The 10,672-nt window shown below is 27.4% G+C and overlaps 1 long non-coding RNA gene across 1 annotated transcript; it reads left to right on the forward strand.

Annotated features, from left to right (window-relative positions):
* The first annotated feature begins 1,262 nt into the window (after positions 1–1,262).
* On the forward strand, positions 1,263–6,699 carry LOC129313097 (uncharacterized). The gene is made up of 3 exons (XR_008593861.1): positions 1,263–1,342; positions 1,432–1,487; positions 3,901–6,699. It is a non-coding gene; the product is annotated as an uncharacterized LOC129313097 (long non-coding RNA).
* Positions 6,700–10,672: the final 3,973 nt, after the last annotated feature.

Raw genomic sequence — 10,672 nt, forward strand, 5'->3', positions numbered from 1 at the left:
AATTTCCAGAATGAACGAAGTTAGATACCAAAAATTTAATTCAATATCAAAAAACATCGAGTTAAAAAAATATTAATTTACACAATTACAAAAATATAAAAGTCTTAGACTCTTGATTGAAAACATTGATAGTGTTATGAAAATAGATATTCAAAGGAGGAGAGAAGAGAGAAAATTATACTGAGACAATAAAAAAATAAGATAATGAGAGAATTGAGACTTTTCTTATTTTGATGTATAAAATACAACTAAGGTGCCTTCTATTTATAGGCACAAATATATTAATTAAAGAAAATAAAATATACAAAATAATAATAACTACAAATATTATAATAACTGAATGATATTGGAGAATATAAGATAATGAACATCCACATCATATATTAATTTTCATAACACTCCTTCTAGGATGTCTAGATATTAGCCTTATTAAAACCTTACTCGGAAAAACTTAATGGAACAAAAACTTAGTGAAGGAAAATAAGTACATAATATTGTCATATTTATTGAAGTTGCATCATTAAAAACCTTACCAGAAAAGCCCACTGGGATAAAACTTTGCTTAAGGAAAAAATAATATAGCATAAGTTTTATATTCCCCTGATGATGATATCACTCATTGTTTTTGAATTTTCTTGAGTCATTGTATCTTAACTTGTGTGTCAATTTCTTAAATATTATTTGTTGTCGATGCCTGTGCAAGCTGATATTTTCTTACAACTAGACTATATATATGAACCATTGGTTTCATGTAATATTTTGAAACATCTTCCATATACATCTCTTTTGGATATGAAGACATTATCCACTTGTCATATATTTTGTGGGAGAAACAGTAAAAGTCACTAATAAACAATTATAACATACAAGTATTTTCACTAGTAAATAATCTTTGGAAGGTCAACTTGTATAGTTCAAACTATGCATAACAAATGTATAATCAATTAATTTTGTTCCTAAATAAGCTTTTTAAAGCAACTAAACACACTAAAAAAAATGTTGCTATAGCCACAAATAATTGCTACGTTTTTTCTTAAACCGTTGGATAATCCTGCGTTTTTACAAAAAAAACTGCCATTATTAATTTTTTTTCAAAAAAAAACAAGAAGAAGAACTAAATCCATGGTTTTTGAAAAATCATGGATTATTGAGCCACGTTTTCTGTGAAAACCGTGGTTCAACGAGCCATGGTTTCTCATCTGAGAAACCGTGGCTTGTCTGACAAAAAATTAGAAACCAAGCCATGGTTTTTACAAAACCATAGCTCAACGAGCTCGGTTTCTTCTTATTTATACCCACCCATGCTATTTTCAACTTCATGCAGTATATTCAGCATCTCGAGGTATGCATGCTTCATGTCTTTTCCTCTCTTTTTTTCCATTTATTTTATATGTGTTTTTATATTTTATACATTTTATTATATATTTTCAGGAGTTAAAAAAATTCTCAAAGTCATTATAAATTTGACATTTCACTACACATTTGAGGTAATTCATTTTTTATTTTATGTTATATTTCGTTTTTTAATTATATAAAATTTTATGTATGATAATTATTAGTTTGTTTTTAATGTACATTGAATATCTATGAATAGGATAAGATAAAATTAGATATTTAATTTTTTAGGATGAAATATGACATGAATTTATGTTGTTGTATTTTATTAGGTTTAAATTTTTTATTATAAATTTTTATTTTTTATATAGGATAATTTAAATGTTACATTAATGTTAAAATTAAATTTATTTGTTGTGATTAAATTTATGTTGTGCATGTTAGGATTTTTATTTTCATTGTTTATATTTATTCAAATAATAAAAAATATGTTGAAATTTTATGCTTAAATATAATAAATTATAGATATTTTTTTATTTTATATAAAAAACGGATAAACTTTGGATATCTAAACTTCACAACACAAGAGAATATATGAATGGTTTGGAAAGATTGTTAAATTTTGTTTTTGCAAACAGTGGCATTGAGGGTAAAATAATTTGTCCTTACCCTAAGTGTAATTTTAGAAAATGGAATGTTCGGGAAGAGGTGCAGAACCATTTAATTGCTAAATGATTCCCTCTAGATATACATGTTGGGTTTTTCTTGGTAAAAAACGCAAATTCAAAGTAGCTTCTTCCCATGGCCCAGTTAACGTAGGAAATAGAGAACAAGGCAATGAGACTAGTGATTATATTCATAAATTAATTTGTGATACTTTTGGTGTGCAAGATGTAACACACCAATTTTTTTTTTAATAATTTAACTCAACCATAGTTGGGTTACAGCCACCCAACACATTTTTATATCAATAATTTTAATATAAAATATTTTATAATTAGCTTCAACTCACACAATATAACATTTCAGATAAATTTTTACCTCCCACATGCCATTAGGCTAAATCACATTTGTCCATCCTTATACTCCCAACAAGTAAAATAAGTAATTTAGTCAATTTTCAACACAAGCCAGTTATTTGGCCTTATAATCATGCCATTTTAATCAATCCAAAGTAAACCAAATATTAAAATTACAGTCATCCAAATTGTACCAAAAATAGAAATAGTTTGAAAGACATGATTACATTTATATATTTATATAATTGACAATAAATAAAAAGCCCTAATATTGGCAATATAAAACATTATAAATCATAAATCAAATACCTAAAAGAGACAGTGGATCTATGCCACTAAGCCTCTGGGACTCCTCCACGTGTCACTCGTGGCTCTTTTCCTGAAAATTGTTAACCACATAATGAGACTCAAAAGTCTCAGTAACCATAGCCAATTTATGATAGTATATACAAACAGTTAAGTGTGTGCTTACTAAGTGAAAATTAAAAATAATATAATTCCAACAAAATATAAGAAATATTATAATACACACAAATAACCATCCTTATATCCCTCCATTAACCTCGAGCCGTAGCCCTCACTCGGTGCTAAATTACTCAACCAAATATAGATTAGCCCAAGCCCTTACAAGCCACCTATTGAGCTCCAATAGGGGCGTACCACATGGCACATAAATACAATAATAAAAGCAAGTCTCCCAACACCTCCCACAATAATCAAACAAATTCATAATAATATTGCACAATTATACAATATTACAAAATTCATAATTTTCTCAATAATCACCCAATTAACATGAAATAACACTAATCACAAATTAAAAGCATGGTTACCTTGTGGCTTTTTCAATAAATTATTCCTTACAATTTCTCTCCCACCACAATCTTTACCAATAATACAATCTACAAATAACATATTATTTATAAATATTAGTTTTAATTTTTGAAACTAATAAAATAATTCTAATAATAGAATTAAAAATGTAATATAATTTCTCATCTTAATCTTAATACAAATCTAGAGTTAATACTATTAAGTAAAATTTTTAAATTCTCTTTTAATTATCAATAAATATTAATAATCTAAAAAATCAACATCTAAACTAATTTCTATTATCAAAATTTTCTTTTTATTTTATAAATTCACACCTAAAATATCCAAAAATTAAAAATTAAATCTCTAGCTTAGAATCATAATCCTATAGCCATAATAATTCATTTCTCATCCTAAATAATAACCTAAACCTCAATAAATCAATATATATTTTCAGATCTAGTTTAGAATTTGATCCTATAAGCCACAAATTTAAAGATTATCAATAAATTTATACTCTAGAACATTTATTATACTACTAATAACATCAAAAACTATATTTATTCAACATAAATTCATCCCTCTTCCAGATCTTAAATTTTCTACTACTACAAACTCAGAAACCAAAGAAGAAGGATGATTAAGAAAAATTTTCAGAATACTTACTTAATCTTGAAAAGCTTAAAATCACACCCTAAATATCCTATTAAAGACTCTTACCTTGAAAACTCAGATCTTCCGCACCGGCGACTCACGCTCACTCTGCCTCAGCTCACGCACGAAGGAATGAATGAAGAAACGAAGGAAACAGGTGAGTTTTTATAAAAATTCAGTGGGTCTCATTTTTTTTTATTTCTTCTTTCCTCTCTCTCCCTTTTTTTTATTATTATTATATATACGTAATGATTGCAGCACGCGGGGGACGCCGAAAGTGCTTCTCTTCTTCTTCTTCTTCTTCTTCTTTTTTTTCCTTACCTTTTCTTCTTTTCTCTTTTTTTTAATAATAATAATAATAATAATTTAATAATATTTTTTAATTAATTAATTAATAATTTTTTTAAAAAAATTTAATTTAGAATTATATCCTAAGTTAGATTTAATAATTATTTTCTACTAATTTGCTTACCTCTAAATATTTTTCAAAATTTCTATTAATCCAAATTAACTATTAAAATTTAAATTGGGATGTTACACAAGAAGAAAATGAAACTTCAAATCAAGTTGAGGATTCATCACAAAATTAAAATCAAAGGATGAATGAAGAGATCAAAGAATTTTTTAAATTGGTGCAAGATGGACAAGATCAATTATATGATGGGTGTGAGAAAAATTCAAAATTATTATTTTTAATTAGATTGTACCATATTAAATGCTTGTGTGGTGTAAAACAAAGCTTTATCTATGATTCTAGAATTATTAGCATATGCCTTTCCATTTGCTAAAATTTTTTCTTCATTTTATGAAGAAAAAAGGACTATTATCAAGTTAGGATTGGAATATAAAAAAATTGATGTTTGCCCAAATGATTGTATGTTATATTGGGGAAAACTTGCAAAACACATAATACATCAAGATGAAAATTGATATCCAAAAAGTAAAAAACAAGTGAAAAAACCTACAAAAATTTTGAGATACTTCCATTAAAGCCACGATTGCAATGACTGTTTGTGTCATCTAAAACTACAAAGCATATGAGGTGGCGTGCTAATGAAAATAATGTTGATGGTTTGATGAGACATCTAAGGGATTCTAAAGCATGGAAAATTTTTGATATGACTTATCCAAATTTTGCTTTAGAACCTAAAACGTGCAATTGGCATTAGCTACTGATGGTTTCAATCCTTTTAAAACTTTGAGTAGTACTTATAGTATTTGGCTAGTGGCTCTTATGCTTTATAATCTCCCCACATGGATGTGTATGAAACAGGATTCATTCATACTTTCAATGATAACTCCCAAACAAAAAGCTCTACAAAATGACATTAATGTGTATTTGCAGCCCTTAATTCAAGAACTTTTAGATTTGTGGAATGTTAGAGTGGAAACATATGATTCTTATTCCAATAAAATGTTAGAATGTGTGTAGCACTACTTGTGACAATTAGTGATTTTCCTGGCTTTGGGACATTGTTTGGATGGAATGTTCATACAAGATTAGCATGTCTGACTTGTAATTTTGATTGCTCGTCATTTTGACTATCTAATATTCAAAAATGGTGTTTATAAGTCATCGACACTTTTTAGATGGTACACACAGATTTAGGTTAGCTCATGCTTGATTTTATGGAAAATCAAAGTTGAAAATGCCACTTGAGGTTCGGTCATGGTGAGGAATTTTGAGCCAAGTTGAATTGCTAATATGATTTTTAGCATGGGCAATGGTGAAAGATCTTAAAAAGGGGCTCAAAATTCAAGTGGTAAGGATTCTCAACAGTGGCGTAAGAGAAGTATATTTTTTAATTTACCTTATTGATCAAATAACATGCTTCGCTATTGTCTAGATGTGATGCATATTGAAAAGAATGTTTGTGATAATGTCCTTTTTATATCATTGAATGAATCTGATAAATCAAAAGATCATTTACAATCATGAAAAGATTTGAAAGAAATGGGCATTCAACCAAAATTGCAGCTAGATGATAATGGTAAATTTCATCCAATCAAGTTTACATTGAGCAAGTCTAATAAAGATGTTTTTCTTAAAACATTAAAAAATATCAATATACCAAATGGATATTCAAGTAACATTTCTAGATGCATTAATTTGAGACAATAGAAGATTGGGGGCTACAAAGTCATGATTCTTATGTTTTGATGCAGTAATTGCTTCCATTAGCAATTAAAAATACTCTTCAAAAAGAAGTATCAATTGTGCTTATTGATTTGTGTTTTATTTTTAAAAAATTGTGTGAAAAGGTTGTGAATGTGGGTGATCTTGACGAGCTTCAAAGCCGAGTTGTCATCACTCTATTTAAATTTTTGAAATTTGTAATATTTAAATAACTCAAAAACTTTATGAAATATTTAAATTTCCAAAAATTTTTTATTAAAATAAGCCAGTAGCTATGTTTTTTTTAAACGTGGCTTTAATATAGTAATATTTAGCTTTTAAATTATTGAAAAGCTTTTTAAAATATTTAAATTACTAAAAAAATTTATCAAATTTTTTTAAATATAACCCAATAGCCACATTTTTTACACCATGTGGCTTTGAGCCTACAGAACTCTGACAATCTAATAACTAAACAAGAGGCACGGTTTTTATAGAATGTTTTAAGCCATATTTTGTTTTACCATGGCTATATTCTTCGCACGATTGATATAGCCACGCTTTCCTACAATTGTTGGAAGAAAGCTTTGCTACGTTTTAAAAACATGGCTACTGAACAAGTAAAACTGTGCCAACATATTAGTTTTGTTGTAGTGACATAATAATTCCTTAGGCATATCAAGTATATAACTTCATTGTAAATCAACAGAATATCATAAACTATAATATGAAAGTATTTATATTTGGTGCTTTGGAACCTTATTTCAATATCCTCTTGAAGAAAAATGACCTTAATTCACATCTAACTATGCCCAATATTTTAACATCTTTTTTGAACAATCAAGTGCTCATATAAACTCTTTAGAATATTCAATGATGCTCAATCAATAAATTTTTGTATATAATCATGTGAACAAAGGAAACTTCTCGAGAATCTTTATAAGCCTTTGTCATATTGAATCCTTTGAAATTTTCAAATAAATGCTATAGTATAGAGAGCCATATCAATAAGCTAGCATTTATGACATGCATATCAGATTTCTATACTACCAACCAAATAATGTCAAAAAATCATTTTATCCATCATAAAATAATGCATTAATCCATATTTTGAATTTTTGCAAGACATTTTTATATTAAAAGTCGAGATTTGCATGTGACATTTCATATTTCTCTTTCACATAAATGCTCATGTATAATATTGCACTTCACGTGCTTAAACAATAAATTCATAACTTTCATACATTGAACAAGTGAACTCAATTCTAACTATATCACGCCTTTTTCTTTAAATTTGATTAACTTTTTATTCACATTCTATCAAGATCCTTTTGATTTCAATTTTGTTTTCATCCTTATTGAAAGTGTTGTTGACAACTCTTATTTTTTCAGTCTCATCATTTCTCATATTGATATAACTTTTCGAGATATATTTATTGTTATCAGGCACTTGATCCTCTTTGGAAAACTTAATGTCAGTTATGTCTTAGACTTTTTTAGAATGCTAACCTCCTTAATATGATCATTTTAATAATTATCTGCTCCTTTTTTTCTTTTTGTAGTATTATTTTGTATTTCTTTTTGTAATTGTATATTTGATTAGCAACTCGCATCTAATTTGTATTGTTGTAATTCTACTGTAACGCTATTTCATAACAATAATAGTAGGAGTGTATTTTCAATTTTAATAGTTCTATACTATTGTTTACTGTTTATTTTTTAATACAATTTCAAATTATAGTTGAAATAGATTTTATTTAATTTATTTGATAGGGAACCAGAAGTACATTTTTCATTATTACAAAACTATACTAATTATTTTCTAGTATATGAACACGATCATTTTGAGATGAGAGTTAAAATGATAAGTTCGTTCAAACAAATAATCTGATCAGTTTTGTCAAACACATATAACAAGAAGTCTATATACTTGTAATCGATTTGTTAGCGCTAAAAATCAGGAGATTTTATTGGCATAAAATCATGAAATGATTATAAATGTCTATTACTTAAGGCTAACCAATGAGATCTCTTAGCTTAGAAGCTTGGCAAAATCGAACACACACACACAGAGTTAGCCAAAATTGCCTACTTTCCCACCAAAGAAAGCCCAATAACATGAAAGAGGGCCTGTTGGATCTGTCCAAATTCTATCAATGGCACATGATGTTTGTTAGTCAATTAATTATGACATCTCCATGGCAAGTGATCATAAGAGAATTTTTTAAATAAATTGATTGTATCATATTATTCGTAATTTATCTAATAAAAATATAATATTTAAATAATATTAAATATAAATTGATTATGAAATTAATGATAATATTAAAAGAAAACGTAATTAAATATGCATTATGTTAAAATTAATTAAAATAATATTATATAAGATTTTATTTAGATAACTTAAGGTATTCTAATTAAATAGGCAAAAAATGACGTGATATATTCTGTCTATCTAAAAATTTCTGGTGATGATAATTATGATTAGTTGGTCATCAATTTTTAAATTTTTATGAATGAAAAAATTACGTAATAATAGTTAACTAATTTAATTTGACAGTGCTTAGATCTAACTTGATATCATTGGAGATTAGACACGTGGGGGATAAGAACAATTTATCCTTCTTATATACTATTTTAAATAATTAATTAGTAGCAAATGAAACAGTTTGGGAGAAAAAAAGCAAATATAACAGTTAACAAATCAAATCCAAAGCATTAACAATATGAAACCAGTTTCAACACCCATCATACAAAGAAATACTAAATGCTTATTATATTTGGATCATTCAAATCTAATTTTTATGGTTTAGATTTATAATTTTTCAACTGGTATTTTTATTTTTTTGGAAAACTGATAGTCAAAAGATTGTCTTTATTTTAAATTCTATATCAATTAAAATAATAATTTTAAAAAAAATAAAAGTAAAAAAATTGTAACTTTGGACCATCTACATTAGATTTGAACGGTCCAAAAGTAACGAGTTCTCAATACTCATTTATATGATGAGAATTGAAACTGATCTCTTAGCAACACAATGAAAACGAGCTTAATTAATTATGATTGAGTTCAAAGCCTATAGATAAAAGAATAATGGGCCTTTTGGCTTTTAGTTGCATTGCAAGATAAATGTCTCTTTTTTCTTTTTGCCCCGATTCAGATTTTGTTAGTAATCTAAATTTACTTATTTAATAAATGTCTTATGTAACACAATAACAATCATCTGATTTAATTAAAGATGTTTTCATTTAATATTAAAAAAATACATGAGATTTAATCAAATCTCAAATTTTTTAAAAGGATAATATATGAGAGAAGCATTTAGATGGTGAAAATTGTTTTGAATACTTTGAGAAAAAATACATTTTATTAATTTTTACGTAATGATAAAATTTAATTATTATAATTAAGATATTCATTAAATAAGTTAAATTAAATCACTTATTGAAACATATGTTTCTTTCTTATGGCAAAAAAATTGGATATAAAGCTAGTTTTGAGCGTATACAAATAATATACAAGCTAACTTTAGTTTTAATTAATGATAACCTAACAAAGTGGGTGTGACACTGGCGTCCACCCTTGTCCGCCCACGTCGGTGATCGAGTTCTCCCGTCACGCCTTTGCCTTTGTGGCTCGTGTCATAGCCTCTGTCTCTGCCGCCCGCCCGTGCGTCCCCTCTGTCCGTGTCGCCACCTTTGTTCACCAGCCGGCCCACCAGCTTCTTCTTCTACTTGTTTTTTTTTCCCCAGAACACCATCAATAGATAGAGTCAAGAATAAAGATTGAACTTAGAGAGCCAAATTTAGAGGCCTTATTTACATAAGGGTTTGAGTTTGAAAAATTGATGATTTTTTTAGAAAATGGGATTTTTAGGCCCAGCCTTGATAGGCCCTGAAAAAAGGACTCGACTTGGGTTCAGGCAGCTCTCCAAACCTTGTTTTTCAAAAGATTGATGATTTTTCAAGTATTGTGTTATCAAAATAATTAATGTTGGTTCTTTTGCCATATTTTAACACAATATTGATATATTTTTATTATTTTTTTAAACACGATTACTTTATAAGGTTTATTTCTTGGTTTTGATAAATGTTATACTCTATGATACATAAGTTTTTATATTTATCGGATTTGATGAGGTTGATCTATATTAAAAATTTCAATCTTCATTTTAAAACTTAATTAAGATTCTATATCTTTATTTTTATTTTTTTATTTTATTAAATTTTTTATTATTTTTTAATTTTTTTAAAAAATAAAACAAGCTTATAAGCCCAACTCTAAATCTTTCAAATAAAGATCAGACTTTAAAAATTAATTATTTTTTAAAAAATAAGTTCAAGAATTTAAGCTTGTAAGGATCGAGTTTATAAAAGACAAGCTCTTCCATTTTTCCACCTCCATCAATAGACTTTGTGAGAAGTAGTGAGGCGAGACATCTGATTTTCATGCAGGGGCATTCAAGTCAATTGACATAATACTTAAATTACAGCCAAAAGTCTAGGGATCACGGGCTCATTTCAGCATTTGGTGAGACTTTTAGGTAATAAAAATGGTTATAGGAAACTTAACAGTGATTTTTGCAAAAAGACAATTCTACTTAAATTTCTTCTATCACTTTTCTTTCTACCATTAGTGTACTGTTCCCTACCAACAAGCATGCTGACACAAATTGCAGTAACCAACAAATCGGTTGGTTTGAAACATTGTGACCCTCACATGTCTTTACTGTAT

This window comes from Prosopis cineraria, unplaced genomic scaffold (genome assembly GCF_029017545.1).
Source record: "Prosopis cineraria cultivar Desert tree isolate PC_DT_omini unplaced genomic scaffold, ASM2901754v1 PC6, whole genome shotgun sequence".
NCBI classification, from domain to species: Eukaryota; Viridiplantae; Streptophyta; class Magnoliopsida; order Fabales; family Fabaceae; genus Prosopis; species Prosopis cineraria.